The sequence below is a fragment of the Myodes glareolus genome, chromosome 25 (assembly GCF_982192425.1).
Source record: "Myodes glareolus chromosome 25, mMyoGla1.1, whole genome shotgun sequence".
Classification (NCBI taxonomy): domain Eukaryota; kingdom Metazoa; phylum Chordata; class Mammalia; order Rodentia; family Cricetidae; genus Myodes; species Myodes glareolus.
Genome location: NC_142050.1, coordinates 3,068,074 through 3,092,330, shown reverse-complemented (window position 1 = coordinate 3,092,330; position 24,257 = coordinate 3,068,074). Strand labels below are relative to the sequence as shown.

The 24,257-nt window shown below is 37.6% G+C and overlaps 1 pseudogene; it reads right to left on the bottom strand.

The window, feature by feature from the left end:
* Nucleotides 1-19,591: 19,591 nt before the first annotated feature.
* LOC148117803 (nascent polypeptide-associated complex subunit alpha pseudogene) lies at nucleotides 19,592-20,445 on the bottom strand (annotated as a pseudogene).
* Between the last annotated feature and the right edge of the window lie 3,812 nt (nucleotides 20,446-24,257).

The window sequence follows — 24,257 nt, the reverse complement described above, 5'->3', positions numbered from 1 at the left end:
TTTAGACTTGAAAAATTCCTCAAAGATATTATGATTAAGACTCTCTATAGAAATTGAAATCTCTTTTTGACTTCAAAATTGTTCACTCTTGAGTACCTGAGGAGTGGTTAAGCTTTTGTTGCTTCCATCTCACTTCCTATGAAATTATAGTTTAAAATAAATTTTGAATTTAAATTGTCATTAAATTCTAATCTTGTGGTAAAATTTTACAATGTTTGAGAAAACATTAAAAGAAAAAATTAAAAATTATAAATAATTTTGAAAGATTATAGGCATAAAATTAAAAACTTATGAAATAGCATAAATTTTGTTTCTTTTAGAAAGAAATGTTGACTTGATAATAATATTATGCTGAATTGCATTCTGCATATGGTAGTGGGTGAATGCTCCATTTTGTGTCCTAATCTCCAGGTCTGACACATTCTTACTTTGTGTTGTTGGAGCGAGAATTCATTTAAGGACAACTTTCTCATCGGATAAAGAAGAAAATACAACTTCTTCCTGTATAAAATGGTATGAAGCCTTAGTGGAGAAACGCTTGGAAACAATATGGGTTGTGAGAATTTAAATGTCACTCATTAAAATTAGATTCTAAAGTTAAGACATATATTTAAATAAAAATTCTTGAAATAGATTTTTCAGCGGGGTTCTGCTTTCCTTATACAAATCTATATCAAATCAAAACAAAACAAAATACCAATTAATTTCAGAACAAAAGAGCAATGATTCGAACATTGGAGCTGACCAGGTAAACGCCTCTTCTAGTGTGAGAGTCATATTACCAACGACCTACAGAGTGCCTGAAAACTGTGAGCTGGTCACACCTTTTGACTTTCAGATTTGTGTTCGAAGAGATGTGCACTGATAAAAAAATATAAACAAAACCAAAAAAAATCCAACAACAAAAATCCAACCAACCAACAAACAAAAAACTCTGGATACCATAAAATGAAGAATGTGCAAGGAGGCCCACCAGCATGCACACACATAAGGAGAGCAGGTGAGAGTGAGTGTGTGCCCATCAGTGTGCCCACGCATTAGGAGAGTAGGTGAGAGTGAGTGTGTACCCACTAGTGTGCGCATGCATTTGGAGAGCAGGTGAGAGTGAGTGTGTGCCCACTAGTGTGCACACACATTAGGAGAGCAGGTGAGAGTGAGTGTGTGCCCACCAGTGTGCACACGCATTTGGAGAGCAGGTGAGAGTGAGTGTGTACCCACCAGTGTGCACACACATAAGGAGAGCAGGTGAGAGTGAGTGTGTGCCCACCAGTGTGCACACCCATTAGGAGAGCAGGTGAGAGCTGGTGTGTGCCCACCAGTGTGCACACACATAAGGAGAGCAGGTGAGAGTGAGTGTGTGCTCACCAGAGTGCACACACATAAGGAGAGCAGGTGAGGGTGAGTGTGTGCCCACCAGTGTGCACACACATAAGGAGAGCAGGTGAGAGTGAGTGTGTGCCCACCAGTGTGCACACATATTAGGAGAGCAGGTGAGAGTGGATGTGTGCTCACAAGAACTCAAATACTAAAACTAACAGATGAGATGTAGAATACAGATAATTATGAAAATTAAATATCAAGTAAAATATAAAAGAAGAAACAAGAATATATCAAAATGAACTCACATAATTGAAACTCATCCAAATAGCATTGTTAAATGTCCAAATGGAAAAAAGGTAAATTTTGAAATCATAATCTCAATGAATGTTTTCATCACAGAGCTAATGTCATGAAAAGAGAATGAATGCAAAAACAGAACTAAAGTTACTCAAACAGAAGCATAGAAAAGGCAAGTGTAAAAATAGTTGTGGAGAGACAGGATGAAAAGAGTTAATGTGCTAACATGCATTAATTTGAAGAAATCTTCTAGGGTGAAAAACAGGGCTTGGTAGAACACAAAAGCTCCCAATATGCTCCAAGTAAGAGATATAAAAATAAATGCATATTATGCAATTTTAAACCAAAATTTCGTTATATCAGTGACGAAAAACAGATCTTGATAAAGACTGGAGGAAGAATATATGCCATTCATAAAAGAGTAATAAATGAAACAGCAATAAATTTCCCATATCAATAATAGATACCAGAAGATAAAAGAATAATGTCTCAACCTGCTGGGAAAAACTATGTATTTGTTGAAATTAAATGGAACAGATATTTCAAATAAAAGCTGGCAGCTTTTATCACTAAAAGACCATAATTAAAACAGCAATAAAATAAAACCTAGTTGCAACAAAGAATAAGAATCAAAGAAACCCCCAATGTTTATAAACAAAGAAAGAAAACCTTAAAATGTATTTACTGATTCCTTAAATTCATATTTTAAAAAAAACCAACAAAACCAATCCAAAAAAGGTTAAATACAGGTACTCAGCAGAAAAGTTAACAAAAGAGAAAACAAACACAAAAAGAGTATCAACAAAAACAATTAGTCATTTTAAAATACAAAGTAATACAGATAAATTTATGACAGATTTTGACAAATCAAAAATGTGAGGTATAAGTAAGATTATTAAAAATTGCATATAAAATTCAAAGCAAATCAAATAGGTAGATTTGTAGAAAATATAACTTATGAACACTGTTTCAATAAGAAATGGAGATCCAGATGGAAAGTTAAAATATAACCCCTCATTGAAAACAGCACATCTTAAATCAGTGAATTTTTTTTAGCTTTTGAGGGAAAAAAATTAACCATACATAAATTCTTTCAAGGATTAGACCAAGAGCAAACTTTACAGGACTTGCTTGCTAACAGAGTTAAGAACTTTATCTGAGTAGGAAATTCCAGACCAATCTTACTCATGTATATAAATGACTAATTGAAAAACACAATATTAACAACTCATTTGTCCCAGGAGTGTAAAGACAGCTGAAATAAATAAAGTTAGTGTGTTTCTCCTAACTTATTGGAAGAAGAGGACAGACGTACTATTTGGTCACTGCCCTGAACCAGGAAATCCCCTGTTGTAACTGAACATCTGCCAACATCTGTTGGCAAAGGACATGCAACTGAACATCTGTTGGAAAGGATAGTAATCATGTCCTTTCATGAACATAATCTAGGACACGATTACTGTTCTTTCCAGCATCTTGATTGGTGGTGAATTTTTGAAAGTTTTTAAAAATTAAGGAGACAAAGATTTTTAATTTTCTTCCTCCTCCTCCTCCTCCCTTATTTGTTTGTTTGTTTATTTATTTATTTATTTATTCTCCCTCCTCCTTCTTCTTCTTCCTCCTCCTCTTCTTCTTTTTTGATATTACTGTGGTGTAGGAGGACATTCTTTCTATGTGTTGCATGTATTGGTTACTGAATAAAGAAACTGCCATGGCCTTATAGGACAGGACTTAGGTAAACAGGGGAGATGGAACTAAATGCTGGGAGAAAGAAGGGTGGAGTCAGGGGAAACTAAGGATCCTCTGCCTGAGACAGATGTGGGTTAGAATCTTTGCCGGCAAGCCACTGCCACATAGCGATATACAAATTAATAGAAATTGGTTAAATTAATATAAGAATTAGCCAATAAGAAACTAGAGCTAATGAACCAAGCAGTGATTTAATTAATATGGTTTCTGTGTGGTTATTTCAGGGCTAAGCAAGCCAGGCGGCCGGGATGAACAAGCAGGCCATCCTTGCAACATTGCACTAGAGTTTTTAGCTAACTAAATACACAAAAAGTATGCATGGATGTTAGACAGGAAGTAACAAAACAATTTTCTACAAATTTTTTTGTGTAGGAAGAAAAGGCAGAAAAACCTTGCTAGAATTAACAGGAAAAAACAAAAGCAAAGCAAAACAACAACAGCAAAAACACAAGCAGTGAGTAGATGCTGGGACAGCAAACACAGAAAAGGTATTTAGAAAACCTTTTCTAAATACCACTACTAAATCTAAAAGGAATCATTAAAAATGCCACTTCAAGGTAAGAAAAAAATATAAAGTACTCAAAAATTACTTTAGCGAAATATTTTAAGTGCCTATGTGGAGAGAATGAGAAAACTTTATTGAAATACTTTTTAAAAAAATAAATGAATCCAGAGAGACTAGTTAGGACGGCAGTATTGCTAAGATACTGATTTTCTCTGAATTAAATAAAGAGTTTCAGGACAAACCCAATGAAACTCTCTAAAGGGATTTTGAGATCCCTGACTAGCTTAGGGAAATATTTGAACAGAAGATGAAAGGGTCAGAAGAGCTTGGGTACTCCTGGCGGGTGAGAGTGAGGCTGAAAACTGTGATCCAGCTATCAGACCCACTATTAGCTGAAGCTAACTGAGATACTATGGCATTCATACAAGTTTAAAATCTGACCAGTGAAACACTGAGCTGAGTAACAGACTTCTGCAAATAAGTAACTATAATGATCTATGTTTTATATCAGCAATTATTCTCAGAGAAGCAAACAAAAACTCATGATTTCTACAAAAATAATTAATGCATAAGTAAATAAGGTAGGAACTGTTAAGTCATAAATGAAAGAAAAAAATTTAAAACAATATTTTAAAGACCATAAGATAGAAAATATTTTATAAACAAAATATAAAAAAGGATTAAATAAATGAGAGTAAACTTGATAAATTCAAAAGCAGATCTAAGCTGTCTTCACTGTGATTCTTAAATCCATAAAACCACGAAATATGAATGTTTATTCTACTTTGCAATCTGATTTTAGAGCAAAAACCAACATGAAAGGTTGCTAGTATTTCCTTATGCATGATGTGAACATTCAATCATTCTTCCATGAAATATATGATTGAATTTGACTATAGAATTCTCTCAAGATTATAGGGAATGCTCATATTATATGATATACATACATATTAGTTGTGAAATAAAAAAATGATCTGTTACATTTTGATCCTAATTGTTCTCAAAACGAGATAATGGACACAAACCTTGGCTATCAAAAGAAAAAGCAACTGATAATTTACATGGTAACTAGCTCAACTTAGTCATTCCATAATGTAACCATATTTCAAACACTGTGTTGAGTATAATAGTTGTGCACATTTTTTGTCTATTAAAAATATAAGTTGATATAAGGAAATAATATTTTGAAAACAACCTATGTATTCTTCAATAGGGGAGCAAATAAAATACTAATTATGTATATGTTCCTATGCCAAACTGTAGCAGTACAGTAAAATTAATTGATAAATATGTGTATTAAAAACAAACCTCAAATAGCAATGAGCAAAAATGATCTTTCCCTTACCATTTGTATGAAATTCAAGACTAAATGATAATTATTGGTCATGAGCAAATACATTTTCAAAAACCATGAAAACATGCAAAGACAAATTTCAAACACAGACCTATAGACCCCTTGGGAAGGAAAGGAGGTGTGGGAATACTGTTTCAGAAATGAAACACGGCAATGTTTTCTTTCTAAATATTATTAAGCAATCACGAAAAATATTAAAATTGTCACTAAACAGGTAAGAATAAGGAACATAATTCAGGATGGCTGTTACCTGTGAAGGCTGCTGGGGAAACTTGATAGGTAGGGTGGGTAATACACAAGAGAATGGGAATAGTTTCATTTTGTTTTATCATTTTCACGCATGTACGTATAAAGTATGGATATAGAGTGTGTTGCTTATTAAACAAAGCATTTAAAATGTGTATCCAGGGTGTTTGAATCCCTTCCTATTCTTATTTGGTGTTTTAAAAACAGGTGATTTTTCTTCTCTTGATTCATCACAAAATCGATTTCACGGCTCACTAATGTCCTAAGCAACTTTTAAAAAGTTGTGCTAGGGTCCTGAGCCTGCCTATCAACCATTCTTATCCCTAAGCATTACGGTGGCTGATGGTAAAGGGAGGAGCTGATTTCATGTCAGAAACAATGTGAACTGACGTATCACAAATGAAAACATTCCTCCTCATTGCCCTGAAGGCCTTAGCTTATTTCTTCCCTTTTCAGATATGGACTGATTATACTTAGATGGCCTCATCTCTTCCAAAGCTCTTCCTATTATGCTTCCAGTGAATTTAATGTCACGGTAAAGAATGCTCATTGTGAACCACAGTAGCATGGAGCTGGAGAAGGAGAATAGCTATTCATTTCATGCTGCTGTGTTATCCACCCTGACAGCCTCGCTTGCTGCATCAGACCCTCTTGAGAGCAGCTGGGTTTGGGCATTGAAATGGACCAGGACAACTTCAGCCAGCAGTAACCACCACCACCCCTATTCCATTCCCACACCATCACTACCCACCCCCACCTCTCAGCAAGGTGCCCTGGTGGTTCCTTCTCACTTCCTGTGCATTCATCTAGCAAGCTGTCTTCCTGGTGAGAAGTCAAAGAATCTGAAAGCACAGGAAATGAGATTTCACAAAGACAAACAAACCACGTGTGCAACCCTTGTTCTCCTTGAATGAAGTGAGGTGCTAGACAGCCCAAGCCAAGTCCATGTGTTCCAAGCCCAATATATGCACTGGGTTTTGGAAAGTGGATGTTTTTGCCCCAATTTTCAGGGTCTTCTTTGCCGAGAGGCTACTTTTACGAGGACTCTCTCTTCACCCTCTTTGTTGGGAAGCAGAAGGCAGTTACCATGTGAATGGTTCCAGTTTCGGTGAACAGTTTTACAATCAGAAAATTGGTCTCATTTCTTTAAAACTTGGTTTTATTACCAAGTGAAAAGATGCTAATAAGCAAGCACTACTATAGTGAATGTATGTGATATGGGAGAACAAGGGTTGGATATTGGGAACTAAACATTTAAGTGGAAGATAGAAACCTGAGTGGGGGTAAGAAAGCTACCGGAGAAAGAAGGGGCAGGGAATGGGTTAACTCAAAATAAGGGTGCATGAAGAAGCCTTTTGAAATCCCAGTCCTTGTTAAGCTTACATAAAATATAATTCTTTAAGGATTTTGAAGAAGATTTCTCCACATTAGTAAACAATGCTGCTCTGAGAAGATATAGCTTATTAAATGAAAATCTCACTGCCAGACACTGTTTACCTTGCCACCAGCTAATGATCAGAGAGGCCCCAGAAGTACCCAAAACAATATTGACTATTATTATCTTTCTTGGTTGCCCAGCATACATAGATGATAAGACCCTATTGCTGAAGGTATCTTACAATTTGGCTACAAAATACGAAGAAATCAATCTTGAAAAGGTCTGGAAACTCCCTGCTGGTTAGCTTTCACTGGGCTGGGAGGTGTTATGCTGAAGGAGAGAAGACATTGGTTGTCTTAATCAAGCTCTAGACCCCACATGCTACAATAGCAACCTGTCAAGCAAGAGTGTTTATGAAGGTAACCAACTTCTATCTTGATTGTATTTAAAGCTTGCTTCACAAAAGGAAATTCATGCCTGGTCCTGTGAACGTGCTCAAAACTCAAGGCCAGAAGCCACAGGCCATAAAGGAGAACCTATTAATGATGTTTTCCTAAACAGTCATGCTGTCAAACTGCCTTTTAAATACTTATATTTATAGGCATAAATATCTGGCTGTTCCCAGTCTTGGTCATAGAAGCAGTTTACAGCCATGGGTTTGCTAACACTGCAAACAGGTAGTGGTTAATACTGAGATGAATTACTGTTCCAAGTGTTGAAAATAAAAGTTTACTAGTGCTCAGCCATCACCGAGAGCTCTGTATCAACACTCCCAACCCCCAAGGGTTAGGGAACATCCTGGAAGAGGGGGCAGAAAGAATGTAAGAGCCAAGAAAGGCAAGGAGTACTACAAAATGTAGCCTTTTGTCCATGACATAGCTGCTCTTCACATGACTCCATGGTGGTGGTATTTTCCTACACAAGATCAAGCCATTTAAAAATCCCAGGATAGTGTGGGGGGTTCCAAGGTCCCACCCTCAACTGAGCCGCTTTTGGCAGTTGGTGGTTCTTTAAGAATATGACCTCTGGAAGACTGTCAGTACCCAAGTGGATGACCCCACACCTATGCATATATGGGTAGTGCTAATTGGATTCAGTAGAGTGAAAAATAAATAAAAATGAACAATTATGAAAAGCGGCATTGAAATTAGAAGACGTGATGGGAAAGGTGCCTGGGAAGATTTGGAAGTAAGGTCAGAGGTAGATAGGATATGATCAATGGACATTCTATACATGTAGGAACATGTTCTTAAAATTAAAAATTTTGTTCTTTTTTCATTTCAGGAAGCATGTTTGCATAAACAGTTAATCTACCATTAACAGTATAGCTTATATTTTGGTCTAGCGGGGGCAGGAGAAGTTCTGCTTTCCCTACTTTAAGGAGAGAAGCTTCTGTGTTTTATTCACTTTTAATAGGTATGCTTCTGGAAATATTTTCATTTGAATGGAAGATATTATCTCATCATCAAAGAAACCTCAAATTTTTGTAAACTCAATTTTTTGTAAACTCTTCATACCTAGCTCAACATACCACTCTTGTCCCATCCCCAAGTTGAAGACTGAGTCTAGGGCCTTGAAGCTGCTAGAAAAATACTTCATCCCTGGTAAAGGCCCCAAGCTCACATAGCACTTTTGAAAGATCAGAAAGCTGAGGGGCCAGGGTGCATACAGTTTCTGGAGAAAAGATGTGCCCTCCCTTGAAGTCTGAGAACAGAGAAGTGCATAACAATCATTTATAGGTGTCTTTTGAAATACAAATGATAATTATGCTATTACCCACAGACCCAGAGAGGCTAATAAAAGTAAGAGAGATGTCTTTAGTTGCGTGGAGGGAGGTGCATGGATCTCCCAGAGAAGAGAAAATAAAACAGATTCTATATGTGGTCTGGCGGTTGGTGGAAAGGGGAACACTAGGGATCAGGTTGAAAGGGGGTGGAGGGAGAGAATACAGGAATTGGGGGGTATTTGGAAGGCAATGTGGAAACCTAGTGCAGTTGAAACTCCCTGGAATCTATGACTGTGATCTTAGCAAGAAAAAAACAAACATAACAAAAAATAGATCCTATTTTCTTCCTAGTATTTCTCCATACTGTAGAGAAGGAACTTATTGTTTTAAAAAATTAATGTTTTCCTGCCTGATAATATTTATTCTGACATATTAAGTTCTTATTGGATTATTTTGTTTGAATAACCTACACAAACAAAGTTATTATTATTATCTTTTAATTGTCATGGTGAAAATGAGGAATGTGAAGCCCAGCATTACCCCAACTAGTTACGACTCAAACTCAGCCTGACAGGCTGCAAAATGTATGGTCTTTATTAATTCCTGTACTGAAAGAATCACCCCATAGGGCTTACCACCTATGTTATTAGTACTGGACTTGTAACTTAAATCTCCTACTTGTCCAATATTATAATAAAATATTTGGATCATAACGTAAATAAAACAGAAGGTCAAAAAAAGTAATTGAAACATAATGTATAAGACATAAAAGATTCCACTCATAAGACCTACTTGTGATGAGAATTTGGGGCACTATATTGTCCCCATGGGAGAAACCTCTTTAGGCCCCTTTACATCCAACCAGATAGCAATAAGCTCTTACTGATTCTATCCCTCTTGTTAATGTAGGATCAGCCAAATGATACCTAAGCGAGGTGTTCTTGTATTAAGACTGAAGAGTTTAGCATGTGCCATCTCATTAATAAAATAACAAATTCTCCCTGGATACAAATGGACTTATCATATCATAGCTCCATATAGGGCTCTGAGTTAGTCACATTAAGATTATTGTGCATACTTCCCAGAAGATATATTTTACACTGTGCAGCAAATGAACAGTGTAATTCTTAAGGTTTTCCACTGAGAAGTTCCTCTCAAGTTGCAGTGTGCTGTCTAACATTGTTATCAGAGGAAATGGGAGATAATTACTGCACCCATCTCATAATATATAATGGAATTTTGAAGTTAACAGAGCAATTCATTTCTAACCGGGAAAGGCTGCATAATTGGGCCAAAACTCCTACGCCTTGAATAATTCAGTAGGTGTAGGCAAAATAGAGTGCCCACACCACCCTAAAAGAGGGCACTTAAATGTTTCTTGGTTCTGTCAACTTCAGCAACTATGACTACACAAAGTCTTAACTATTTCCCTCGTTAGTATCTCATGGTAGCTGTTCCTTTTCACAAGAATATATACCTTCTCCATTTACATCTTTGTCTCTGAAAAATTATTGAAAGTTAGTTCAACTATTTGAATCTGTATGGTTCCTGTTATATGCTAATTGAACTTTGATTTAAAAATACAGAGGAAAGAACTTTTATGGTGCAAACAGCCAATGAATACTCAGTTGCCTGGAGAAAGAACCAGCTGCTCAAAGAGGCATCAACATCTGACAGGATCTGGACTTAGGAGGCAATCTAGCCCATAGGTATTGGTTTCCTGTTCTCAGTTCCACCTTCTCTATAGTTTGCTGTTTCCTTCAATCTATTCTGAGTTTCCCCTCTGTTCAAAATGCTAGAACATGTGGGCTGAATTCATTGAATGAATTTCATTTGATAGGATAAATGGGACTCTCTCTCTTGTTAGGACTACGTTGTACTCAGTGACATTCCTCTTCCCTAGAGCTGACAGCACCTCCATGGTGTGCTAATTAAGTAATTAGCCTGCCAGTTACTTCAGTATTTAGGCTTGGTTAGGTGCAGGGACTCTACAGGTGATGGCAATTTTCATAATAATAACCTTTGATGTACTATAAGAAATGGCTAATTTTTCTTTTATTCTTCCTTCTACTGAGGTATAATTGACAAATAAAAATTGTATGTATTTAAAGTGTACAATGTAATAATCTAATATGCATTTATATTGTGAAATGACTGCCTTGGTCATTCTATCTAACATACCTATCACATGGCATAGCTACCTATTTTGCATATTATTGAAACATGTAATCTATGTGCTGAGCAGGTTAATTCTTCTACAAAACAACTGTGACGATTAACTTTAACATCCTTTATGTTAAAAAAATTCCTTGTTTCATCTTTGAAAGTACCGCTAGAAATAGCTTATTCAAGAGGTTTTTCAAAACGTTGCCCAGCTCAGTTTCCTCTAGAGGACACCGCCATTACTTCATCCAATATTTAAACAGTAAGCACATTAAAAATGAAGAAAAGGAGATAGACTTTAAGTATTCGTTCTAACGCACAGCTATATTCGGTAAGCCCTTGAGGAAACGGCCATTTGTGTTAGGTGCTGGGATCAGACCACAGAGATGAGGGAAATCAAGGGCTTGAATTCCTGGATGCATTTAACAGGCACCGTAGATAAACGTGTTTAACAGTAGAGTTCAGATAGCTGCTTCCAGTCATTTCTCAGTACAAACTCATGAAATCACGGCACAACGAGGCCAAAGAATGTGCTACCTTCCCTCCCCATCTCCTTCCCAATATATCGGCTGTTTCTTTCCCTCTGTTCTGTATCAGCCTACAGAACTGAACTTTCAGGAAGAAGCAACTGTCGTGATTGCTGCTCTATGCACAGAAGATGGTATCCAATGCTCACTCAGTTTTCACTTCTGCTTAGGGAGCAGGCTTTTTTCTGATTTAAGAACATTGCTTTTCTTCTGGCAGTGTCCCCATTGGTGCAGCATTGGGAGTCTCTAACTACCTGCTTCACCTTTTAGCTGACCTAAGACTTGTGGGGGTGGTGGAAAGATGTTTTTAAATTAATCTTTCATATTTTAATGTTAAAATAACATTTAAAAACATCATTAGTTGACATTAATATAATTTCTTAAATAAAGAGATACAGCTTGCTGTGTTTGGAAGACATACCAAAGCATATCGAAGGATACAAATACTACCCAGGAATCACCACCACAGATGAACACTCAAGAACTTAAGGGTTTATTTTTTGCTATCTTATGAATTTACATATTATAATTCACTAATGTTAATAATAAATTTTAAAAATGATTTTCAATTTAATATCGCAATATTTTCCGAAGTTGCTATTTATTCTTCTAATCAGTAGTTTTAATATGAGTGACTTTAGCATTTTATATTTATTATAGGGATTTTCATAATTAATTACTCTATACTTTTTCCATTTTTTTCTCTCTGCTCTTATAAATCTTATGACAAGTGTTTTTGTATTTATACCTCTATGATTCTCTGCCTTCTGTTAGGTCTAAGTCCAAAATACTCAACATATATAAGTTATGGTTAAAAGGTAAACAGTACTTATATATAAAGCTCTTAAAATTATATATGCATATATATAATATTTTAATAAAGATATTCATTGCTAAACTTCTTCCCAAAATCACTGTACAATTTTACAGTGGTCAGGGCATTCATACCACTTACATTTAATTGGCAACTAAATTGCAAAGCCAAAAAGATCTGCTGCAGCACAGTTCTGAGTCTTCGCTATGGCTTGCTCTCCTCTCAAACATCTCCACAGAGACTTGGGCTTGTACTAGCTCATCATTTCATTGACAACTGTTGCTTGGATTGCATTATTATCATTATTATTGCTGTTGCTATTGCTGTTAATGTTGCATACGTATGCACCTTGTTTGGAAGCCCCAAGTCAGTGCAAGTTGTCTTTTCTGGATTGCCCTCTTCCTTTGTTTTGGGAACAGGATCTTTCTTTGAGGCGAGAGGCCATCTAGGTTTCAGTCTAGACTGAATGGCCAGTAACTCTCTTGAGTCTGCCTGCGTACCTGTGCCTAGAGTTATAGACATGGGCTGCTATGCTTGGCTTTCTAACAACGGTTCTGAAGATGCAAACTCAGTCTTTTGAGCTTGTACAAATAGTAGTTCATGGAATGAGCCATCTCCTTCTTCCTATTATTAATTTAAAATTTTTATTACATTCATTTATTTATGGAGGACTCACACAAGTACCATAAAGCACACATGTACATGAAAGGACCACTTGTAGAAATTTTCTTCCTTCCACTATGGTCATGAAGGTAGGCAGCCAGTGCCTCTACTCATAACGCCACCTTGCTCGCCCTGTTATTCTTGTTAATGAAAGATTATATATAGACACAGAAACTGGAGCATTAATGTGAGCATTTGACTTTTTGGCTACTTGGAATTTGTCATTTTACCACTGTATACAAGATCTGTACAATTAATTCAGACAAGGACATGGTTAAATTATAAGAGTCAACATTTTTGTCTAGGAAGCTACTAGGACTGTAATCTACTGTATGTGTTTAGAGAAAACACACATTTACTCTCTTGAAATGTTATCCAATGTCATGTGTTGAGTAGTCTGAAGCAGATCTCACCAACAATACTGAGAAAAGCAGCATCAATGATCAGCAAAGTTCAAATTCACACAGTGTAAGTTTACAAATATATTCAATCAACATTTAAATCCCAGAAGTCTACACCATACCATAAAAGCAAACAGCATTATGCTCTTTTAAGCTTATTATCTCCTAAAGTAATAGATGAAGCTTTGTCATGTGTGTGTTTTCATGAAATTGCCCTTAGGATAGAACAACAAGTTATCTATAGCCAGTTAACAACATGTTTCTTGTGTCTATACCATTTGGGTAGACAATACTGAATTTGAAAGACAGTAAAAATGGCTATCAGTTATTAACAGAAGAGGCAGTTCTACATCCTCTACTATTTCATTTCTTTTATTTCCCAGATGCTGTGATGGCTGATGTTGTTCGTCAGCTTGAGTGTATCTGGAAGCAGCAGACTTACCTCTGGGCATTCTGTGAGGGCATTTCCCAGAAAGGTCAACTGAGGGAGGTAGCCCTTTGTAGAGTAGGCAGCACTTCTGACAGCTAAGATACAGGTGGGTCTGAGGGACAAGGAATGGTGCTTTTGCCTTTGCTCTTTAGAGCCTCACTGATGAGTGAATTTGCCTTTTTGCTTTTGCCGCTGCTGCCGCCACTGCCACTGCAATGACTGTTGCTGCCACTGCTGTCCTTGCTGATACTGGAACTCAGATTCTTTTGCTTTCTCATTTGGGCTAACGGTCACTGGTGATTCTCCAGGAATCTTCCAGTTCATCACCCCCAGTTGATATTTCTGAGTTATCTAGCCTTCGGGACTGAGCAACTATTTGATTCTCAGCCTCTCCAGGATACAGACAGCTATTGTTGGACTGTTCAGCTTTTACCACTTAAAGCAATCTAAATTTTTTATTTTATTTAAAAAAAATCTATTTTCATTTTTCATGCCAATCCCAGTTTGCACTTCCTCCTTTCCTCCCATTCTCTCCACCTCCCCCCACCTACACCCTACCTCCTATCTCCTCCTCAGAGAGGGTAAGGCACACTGCTTTGAGGAATGACCAAGGCCCTCCCTACTATATCTAAACTGATAAAGGTATCCCTGCAAAGAGAATGGGCTCCAAAAAGTCAGTACAAGCAATAAGGATAAATCCTGGTCCTACTGCCAATGGCCACAGAGTCTACCCCAGCTATACAACTGTCACCCACATTCCAAGGGCCTAGTTTGGTCCTATGGTGGATATAGTTGGTGAGCTCCCATTAGCTCAGGTAGACTGTTTCAGTGGGTGTCCCCATCATGGTCTTGACTTCTTTGCTCCTATTCTCACTCCTCCCACTCTTCGGCTGGACTTTTGGAGCTCAGTCCAGAACTCCACTATGAATCTCTGCCTTTGCTTCCACCAGTTGCTGGATGAAGGTGCTATGGGGACATTTAAGATATTTATCAGTCTGACTACAGGGCAAGGCCAGTTCAGGTGTGCCCTCCTCTATTGCTTAGGGTCTTAACTGGGGTCATGCATGTGGATTCCTGGGAATTTCTCTAGTGTCAAGTTTCTTGCTAACCCCATAATGGCTCCCCCAATTAAGATATCTCTTTCCTTGCTCTCTCTCCATCTCTGTCCTTCCCCCATTTTGATCATCCAGTTCCCTCAAGTTCTCTTCCCCTCTCCCTTTCTTCCCTCCTCCTTCCCTTCCACCCTCTCTACTGTCCCTACATGCATGCTCCAAATTTTCTCAGATTTTGTTTATTTCCCATTCCCAGGGGATCTATATATGTTTCTCTTAGGATTTTGCTTGTTCCTTAGCTTCTCTGGGGAACATGGACTATAGGCTCAATATCCTTTGCTTTGCAGCTAGTATCCACTTATGAGTGAGTATACATATCATTCTCAACTTTCTGGATTACCTCACTCAGGATGGATTTTTCTAGTTCTGTCTGTTTTCACAAAAATTTCAAGATGCCATTGTTTTTTTTCTTCTTCTGAGTAGTACTCCATTGGGTTAATGTACCACATTTTCTTTATCCATTCTTCAACTGAGGGGCATCTAGGTTGTTTGCAGGTTCTGGCTATTACTTCTACAACTAATAATAGTTGAACTAATGTCCTTGTAGTATGAGTGAGCATCCTTTGGATATATGCCCAAGAGTGGTATTGCTGGGTCTTGAGGTAAGTTGCTTCCCAATTTTCTGAGAAACCACCATACTGACTTTCAGAGTGTTTGTACAAGTTTATATTTCCATTAGCAAGGGAGGAGTATTCCCCTTACTCCACATCCTCCCCAGCATAAGCTATCATTGGTGTTTTTGCTGTTAGCCGTTCTGGCAGGTGTAAGATGAAATCTCAGAGTTGTTTTGAGTTGCATTTCCCTGATGACTAAGGATGCTGAACATTTTCTTAAGTGTCTTTTGTCTGTTTGAGATTCTTCTGTTGAGAATTCTCTATTTAGAACTGTATCCCATTTTTTATTTGTAATATTTGATATTTTAATGTTTAATTTCTTGAGTTCTTTATATATTTTGTGGTTTAGTCCTCTGTCTGATGTAGGGTTTGTGAAGATCTTTTTTTCAATCAGTAGATAGTCTGTTAGTGTCTGTGCTACTGGTATTATGGTCTCCTGTGCCCATGCATTGAAAGCTACTTCACACTTTCTCTTCTATCAGGTTCAGTGTGGTTAGATTTATATTGAGGTCTTTAATCCATTTGAACTTGAGTTTTGGGCATGGAGTAGATATGGATTTATTTGCATTCTTCTGCATGTTGATATCCAGTTAGACCAGCACCATTTGTTGAATATGCTTTCTTTTTTCCATTGTATAATTTTAGATTCTTTGTAAAAAATCAGGTGTTGATAGTTGTGTACATTAATATCTGGGTCTTTGACTTGATTTCATTGGTTAACCTGTCTGTTTTTATGCCAATACCAAGCTGTTTTCTTTACTGTAGCTCTATAATAGAGCTTGATGTCATGTATGATGATTCTTCTGGAAGTTCCTTTATTATACAGGATTGTTTTGACTATCCTGGGTTTTTTGTTTTCCAATATAAAGTTGATTATTGTTCTTTCACGGTCTGTGAAGAATTGTGTTGTGATTTTGATTGGGGAATGCATTGAATCTATAGATTGTTTTTGGTAGGATTGCATTCTTATTATGTTGATCCTACTTATCCAAGAGCATGGGAGATCTTTTCATTTTCTGGTATCTTCTTCAGTTTCTTTCTTTAAAGTCTTAAAGTTATTGTGGAATAAGTCTTCTTTGGTTAGTGTTACCTCAAGATACTTATGTTATGTGCGACTATTCTCTGATATTAGTACACCTGCGTGGTTCTTAGGTCCATTTTATTGGAAAACCTTGTCCCAACCCTTAACTCTGAGGCAATGTAAGTCTTTGAGGCTGAGGTATGTTTCTTGTATACAGTAGAAGGATGGATCCTGCTTTTATATCCATTATATCCATAGCCTGTGTCTTTTTACAGGTAAATTGAGTCAATTGATATTAAGAGATATCTATGTCCATTGATTGCTAATTCCTGGGTTTTTTTTGTGGTAGCATTTGTTTGTTTCCCTTCTTTGATGTTTGCTGGTGTGGGATTATCTGTTGCCTGTGTTTTTGTGGGTGCAGTTAGCTTTCTTAGGTTGGAGTTTTTCTTCTAGTACTTTCTGTAGGGCTGGGTCTGTGGACACATACTGTTTAAAACTGGTTGTCATGGAATATCTTGTTTTCTCCATCAATGTTGATTGAAAGTTTTTCTAGGTAGAGTAGTCTGGGATTGCATCTGTGGTCTCTTAGTGTCTGCAGCACATCTGTTTAGGACCATTGAGAAATTGGTGTAATTCTGATAAGCCTGCCTTTATTTGTTACTTTTTCTTTGCAGCTCTTAATATTCTTTCTCCTTTTTGTTTTGTGTTTAGATTATTATATGTTGAAGGACCTTTTTTTTTTCTTTTTCTTTTTGGTCCAGTCTATTTGGTGTTCTGAAAGCCTCTTGTACTTTCATTGGGACATCCTTCTTTAGGTTGGGAAAGTTTTCCTCAAAGATTTTGTTGAATGTATTTTCTGTGCCTTTGAGCTGGAGTTATCTTTCTTCTTTAATTATTATTCTTAGGTTTGGTTTTTTCATGGTGTCCCAGATTTTCTGATTTTTTTTGGTTAGGAATTTGTTAATTCTTTGTCCGATGCATCTATTTCCTCTATAGTATCTTCAACACCTGAGATTCTCTCTTCCATGTCTTGTATTCTCTTTGTTATTTTTGCATCTGTAGCTATCATTCATTTACCCAGATTTTCCATTTCCAAAATTACCCTGGTTTGTGCTTTCTTCATTTCTCCTATTTCAGTTTTCATGTCTTGAACTGTTTGAACTGTTTGTTTCACCCCTTTGATTGTTTTTCTTGGTTTCCTTTTAGAGATTTATTGATTACTCCAATTTTTTGTTTATTATTTCCTTCATTTGTTTAAGGGAATTTTTCATTTCCCCTTTAAAGGTCTCCATCATCCTCCTCTAGCTACACTAAAAGTTATTTACTTCTGCTACTTCTGGGTTAGGATGATCAAGTCTTCCTGTTGTATAACCACTTGGTTCTGATATTGCCATGTTGCTTTTTAGGTTGTTGAATGATTTCTTGCATTGGCGCCTACCCAGTTCTTCTTGTAAGTGGAACCGTCAGTGTCTTTGCCTTTTGGTCCAGTCCTTGTAGGCATTGTCTCTGTCTTTGGTACCTGTTCTCAGACTGTTGTGTACTGTCACATCTGTGTCTCAGAAAGCAATTGAGATCTCTCTTGGCCTGTTGCCTTTGTCCACTCTCTTGGTCTGCTCTGTACAGTTGCACCATGAGCTCCAGAGTTCCTCTGAAGTCTCAGAGTGACAGTTTTGGGGACAGAGTGTAACTCGTAGCTTACAGGGTCTGATCGATGGAGGGTGGTATTGGAGCAGCTTTATTGCAGGAAGCTTGTCTGCTGGCTGGCTAGAGAAGCCTTGGCAGCTTGCAGAGGAACCTGGGGTTTTGCTCTAGTATGGAGGTTCTAGAGAGTCAGGTGTCCCACTGGGTGGGTGACCTCTTAGTCTACTCTAAATAGTCGCTGCCTGTGCTTCAGAGTTCCTGTGAGGTTGCAGGATATAGGAGGATTTAGGGGCAGAGTGGAACTTGTAGGTTACAGGGTCTGATGAATGGAGTGGAAGTATTGGAGCAACCTACTTGCAGGAAGCTTACCTGCTGACTGGCTAAAACAATTCCTTTCTAATATATGCTTATTCTATTAAAAGTTTTTTTCTTAGAGTACTCTAAATAATACAGTGCACAGGGGGAAAGTACAGGCTTCTGTGAAAGAAGAGAATCACGGAAATTAAGACTCCTGCTGGGGCTAAATGCACTCAGAAAGCTATGATGATGTGTCACTAGAATTAGGACCATTTAAATTCCATCAGGCAGTTCATTGGTTCAGTCATTATTTACTGACTCTCTACTATTAAGTTAAATATTATTCTAGGTTCAGAGATGAATCAACAAACACTAAACAGATAAGCTCATTTACAAAGCTGTAAGTTTAGCAAGGGGAAAGCTACTAATCACGTGATTGTTGGAGATGGCCATTTGTTGGTTCCTGGTAGCCTGGCTAGCTTAAACCCAAAATAATCACACAGAAACCGTATTTGGCTGATTAGCTCTAGTTTCTTATTGGCTAACTCTTATATTAATTTAACTCATTTCTATTAATCTATATATTGCCACATGGCTGTGGCTTACCAGGTAAAGATCCCAGCATCTGTCTTGGCTGGTTCCATGGTTTCTCTCTGACCCTGCCCTCTTTCTCCCATCATATAACCTAGCCTTTTGTGTCTAATTCTGTTCTACCCTTGCCAAAGGCTCAAAGCAGTTCTTTATTCACTAACCAATAAAAGCAACACACAGACAGAAGGACCTCCCCCACCACATGATCATAAAAATGACCACATAAATGTGACTGTGAAGCTGGCCAATACAGAAGATATACAGCTATTACTCTGTTGAAGTTGGGAAAGTTTTCAAGAAAACCTCACACTGATGTTAAAAATAGAGGAATATATAGATGTCGCCAGTACATTTACTATGACAAAAGAATATTAAATGTGATGATACGTAAGCAAAGAATCAGGGTACCAGCAAATTCATGTCCTGTGAGAGTGTGCTTTGTGTTTCAAGGTTGTTGCAGTTCCTCTATGTCTGCACATGCAGAAGAGGCCAAGACACTGGTCAAAAATTATTTTATAAGGACACCAATCTCATTCATGAAGGTAAGTTCATTATAACTCAATTATTTCCCAGAGACCCTACATTATACTATCACACTGAGTATTAAGTTCCAGCATAAGGGTTTAGTGGGGGAATTATAGCACTCAGCCCACAGAGACAGACATATCTAGCTGAAGAGAAAAAACAAGGAGTAAATGGGTAAGTCAGAATTGAAGACTTGGTTGTTTTTTTTTTTTTCCAACAAGAAGCCATAACTTTATTAGTGATAGAAACAGTACAAATTTCAAACCAAGCTGCAGTTCCACCTTTGAAACACCAAAAAGGGGGGAGGGGATGGGGAGTGTCCTTGCTGTCAAATAGTTACATTGTTAATTCCATAATAGCATTTACAATATCATTACTGCTGTTTTTCAGGGCTCGGACTGCCTTTGCTCTGGACACATTCGCCTGTGACATGACCAATTCTATGTCCTTAACTTCCACATCTGTTTCATCAACCTCTTCCTCCTCACTCTCCTCTTGTACTGTCGGAGTCTGAGTATTTTCTTGAATGTTTGAAACAGCTTCACCTTGAACTTTGAACTTCTCAGCAGCTGCTAACTGTGCTTGCTGAGACAAATCTTCAATCTTGGCTTCTCCAAATACGATGTAGGTGTCTGAAGCTGGGCTCTTGTAGACATCTGGTTTGGTGATGACGAAGAGGATATTTTTGGATTTCCGGATAGTGAGTCTAGTAACCCCTGTAACCTGCCGAAGACCCAGTTTGGACATAGCCTTCCGTGCTTTCTTTTCACTCCGGCTCTGCTTTGCTTTACTGACTGGCTCTTCATCGATTTCAGCTGCTGCCGCCAGCTGGGCTTGTTGTGTGGCTGTCTGTGTGGAGTCTTGTTCCTCGAGCTCTGGTACTGACTCATCACTGTCAGATTCTGTTCCCGACCCTGTCTCAGCCTGGGGCTGTGGCAGCTCCTGCTCGGTGGCAGGGACGGTTTCTGTGGCTTCGCCAGGCGTTTTGTGCGGAGGACACGGAACGAAGATGGCGGCAGGACTTGGTTGTTTATAAAACACATTTAGTAAGGGAAGTGAGAGCCAGGCCATGCATTTATTTCTTGTTCATCGCTTATTTAGTTTTGTGCTAGAAGTATGTTTGGAGAGTGCACTTCCACTGAACTACATTCATTAATGTCATCTGTTATCTATCTATCTAATTACTTATTACCTAATGAAAATATACACCACACAATGGTAGTGCACACCTTTAATTCCAGAACTCAGGAGGCATAGACAGGTGAATCTGTGAGTTCAAGTCCATCGTGGTCTACAGACCAGGTTCCAGAACAGCCAAGGCTACACAGAAAAACCCTGTCTTAAAACCTACAGATAAACAAATAAATATAAATAAAACAAATATATTATAAATTATAGCATTTCTTTTTCCTTTACCTGCTAACCCCTTGTTGAGCTCCCCCACTCCCTTTCCTTCCCCTCTTTTTTATCCATTACATAAACATGTGAACAAATAAATATATAGAAGGAAAGTTAAGGTAGCCAAGGTCTTTGCAGGTTGATGAACTGGAAACTTTAGCAAGAGGCAGATTTCAATGACGTGTTAGAAGTATTTGAGAAGGGAGCAAGAAGGAGGGGCACCCAAACTCAGAGAAGTAGAGATTACTGAAATCTACTAGAAGGAAGTCTTCTGACAGTGAGCTTTAACAGTAAGGAGGAGTGGAAATGTAAAGATTGGTGGAGATGGATCACAACTGGGTCATGATTTATTTTATTATTATTTATAATAATGAAATGCTGCTATTTTAAATATGGTTAGTCTTGGAAGAGGTTAGCCTGCACAGTTGAAAACAGCAATATTCATCAGTACAATATACTATGAGGTCTTATATACAGGCCTAAAACTGTTTAATTGTAATGTTCCCTCACATGAAAACCTCACAGTGTAAGTTAACTTGTTTCCAGGAAGTAAAGTGCCAGTGGCTGATCTCTTGGATCTTCATGTTTATGATAGTCGTGAACATTAGGAAATAGAAAGTCTGAGGTATGGCAACAGAATATAAATTCTTGAGTTTTGAACAAACTCCAGAATTGCTAGAGAAACTCCTAGTGATTCCACTGAAATGAGGAACAAAACAAGGTTGTCCACTCTCTCCATATCTATTCAATATAGTTCATGAGGTCCTAGCTAGAGCAATAAGACACCAAAAGGAGATCAAGGGGATACAAATTGGAAAAGAAGAAGTCAAACTTTCACTATTTGCTTATGATATGATAGTTTACATAAACAATCCCAAAAATTCTACCGAGGAACATCTACAACTCATTAACACTTTCAGTAATGTGGCAGGATATAAGATTAACTCAAAAAAGTCAGTAGCCCTTCTGTACACAGATGATAAAAGGACTGGGACAGAAATCAGAGAATCCACACCCTTCACAATAGCCACAAAGAGCATAAAATATTTCGGAGAAACTCTAACCAAACAAGTGGAAGACTTGTATGACAATTGCTTTAAAGCTTTGAAGAAAGAAATTGAAGAAGACACCAGAAAGTGGAAAGATTTCCCATGCTCTTTGGTAGGCAGAATTAACAAAGTAAAAATGGCAATTTTACCAAAAGCAATCTACTGATTCTGTGCAATGCCCATCAAAATCTCCCCCCCCCCAAATTCTTCAAAGACCTCGAAAGAATGGTACTTAACTTTATGTGGAAAAGCAAAATACCCACGATAGGCAAAACAATACTGTACAATAAAAGAACTTCTGGAGGTCACAATCCCTGACTTCAAACTCTACTACAGAGCTACAGTACTGAAAACAGCCTGGTATTGGCATAAGAACAGACAGGAGGACCAATGGAACTGAATAAAAGTTCCATATATCAATCCATACATCTTCAAACACCTGATTTTTGACAAAAAGCAAAAAATATCAAATAGAAAAAAGAAAGTACATTTAACAAGTAGTGCTGGCATAACTGGATATCAACATGTAGAAAAATGAAAATAGACCCATATCTGTCACCATGTACAAAACTCAAGTCCGAATGGATCAAAGACCTCAGCATAAATCCAGTCACACTGAACCTTATAGAAGAGAAAGTGGAAAGTACACTTGAACACATTGGCACAGGGATCCACTTCCTAAATATAACTCCAGCATTACAGACACTGAGAGAAACAATTAATAAGTGGGACTTTCTGAAACTGAAAAACTTCTGTAAAGCAAAGGACATGGTCAACAATACAAAATGCCAGCCTACAAAATGGAAAAAATTCTTCACTAACTCCACAGCAGACAGAGGTCTGATCTCCAAAATATACAAAGAACTCAAGAAATTGGTCACCAAAAGAACATATAATACAATAAAAAAAATGGAGTACAGACCTAAACAGAGAACTCTCAACAGAGGAATCTAAAATGGCTGAAAGACACGTAAGGAAATGTTCAACAGCCTTAGCCATCAGAGAAATGCTAATCAAAACAACTCTGAATTTCACCTGTAAGAATGACCAAGATCAAAAACACTGATGACAACTTGTGCTGGAGAGGTTGTGGGGAAAAGGGAACACTCCTGCATTGGTGATGTGAATGCAAGCTGGCACAGCTCCTTTGGATGTCAATGTGGCAATTTCTCAGAAAAATAGGAAACAACCATCCTCAAGACCCAGCAATACCACTTTTGTGTATATATCCAAAGGATGCTCGATTGTGTCACAAGAACATGTGTTTAACTATGTTCATAGAAGCTTTGTTTGTCATAGCCAGGACCTGGAAACATCCTAAATGCCCCTCAACCGAAGAATTGATAAGGAAAACGTGGTACATTTACACAATGGAGTACTGCACAGCAGAAAAAATAACATCTTGAATTTTGCAGGAAAATGGATGGAGCTAGAAAACATTATTTTGAGTGAGGTAATCCAGACACAGAAAAGCAATTATCACAGGCACTCACTCATAGGTGATTTTTAAACATAAAGCAAAGATAACCAGCCTACAAACCACAATTCCAGAAAACTTAGACAACAATGAGGTCACTAAGAGAGACTTACATCTAATCTACATGGGAAATAGAAAGTAGAAAAAGACAAGATCTTCTGAGTAAATTGGGAGCATGGGGAGCTTGGGGGATGGTTGGAAAAGGGAGGGGAGAAGCAGGGAGGGGAGCAGAGAAAAATGTAGGGCTTAATAAAAATCAATTTAAAAAAGGAAAAAATATATTAGCTAAATGGTTGAATATGAGTCAAGGGCGTGTTTGCATTCGTGCTGTAAAGGCAATTACAGTTGTCCTTCACTTGAGGAACTGCACTCATCCTTTGTTCTTTTCTGTTTTCTCCAGATGCAAGCTTTTATTTATAAGATGCACTCTCTACATCCTCAATCTAATAATGAGGTGACTCATGTGAAACCAGAGAGGTCTAGTAGTTTCCTTAATGTCTATGGTGCAAGAGGAACAGAGTTTGCCCCAGCCCCATGACTTGTGACAGCCTTGGCATTAATGCCCAGCTTGACACGACATTCTTTGTGCTACAAAAGGTTTACACATTCCTTCTGCCCGTGCAGTTTATAAAATGCCTTTTTTATTATGCTCCACTAGTGGAATTTCCTGCTTAAAGCCTGATACAAGCATACTGGCAGGATTCTAAAAATTGATTTTGGTAACCTAGACTTGAAATCAGCGCTATTGACAACTTTGTCACTGTACTGACATAAAAACATGATTTCCCCCATGTTGAATATTCTTCATTGTCAAAGGTATATGGGGATTTCCAATTATTATTTTAAGGAAATTTTAGACTCCAGACTATTATTGTAACTAATATTCAGGGGAAGTTATTGGTATCAATGTCTTAATTCTTTCCTTACCTCCCAGATGCATAATATATTGATTAGATGCT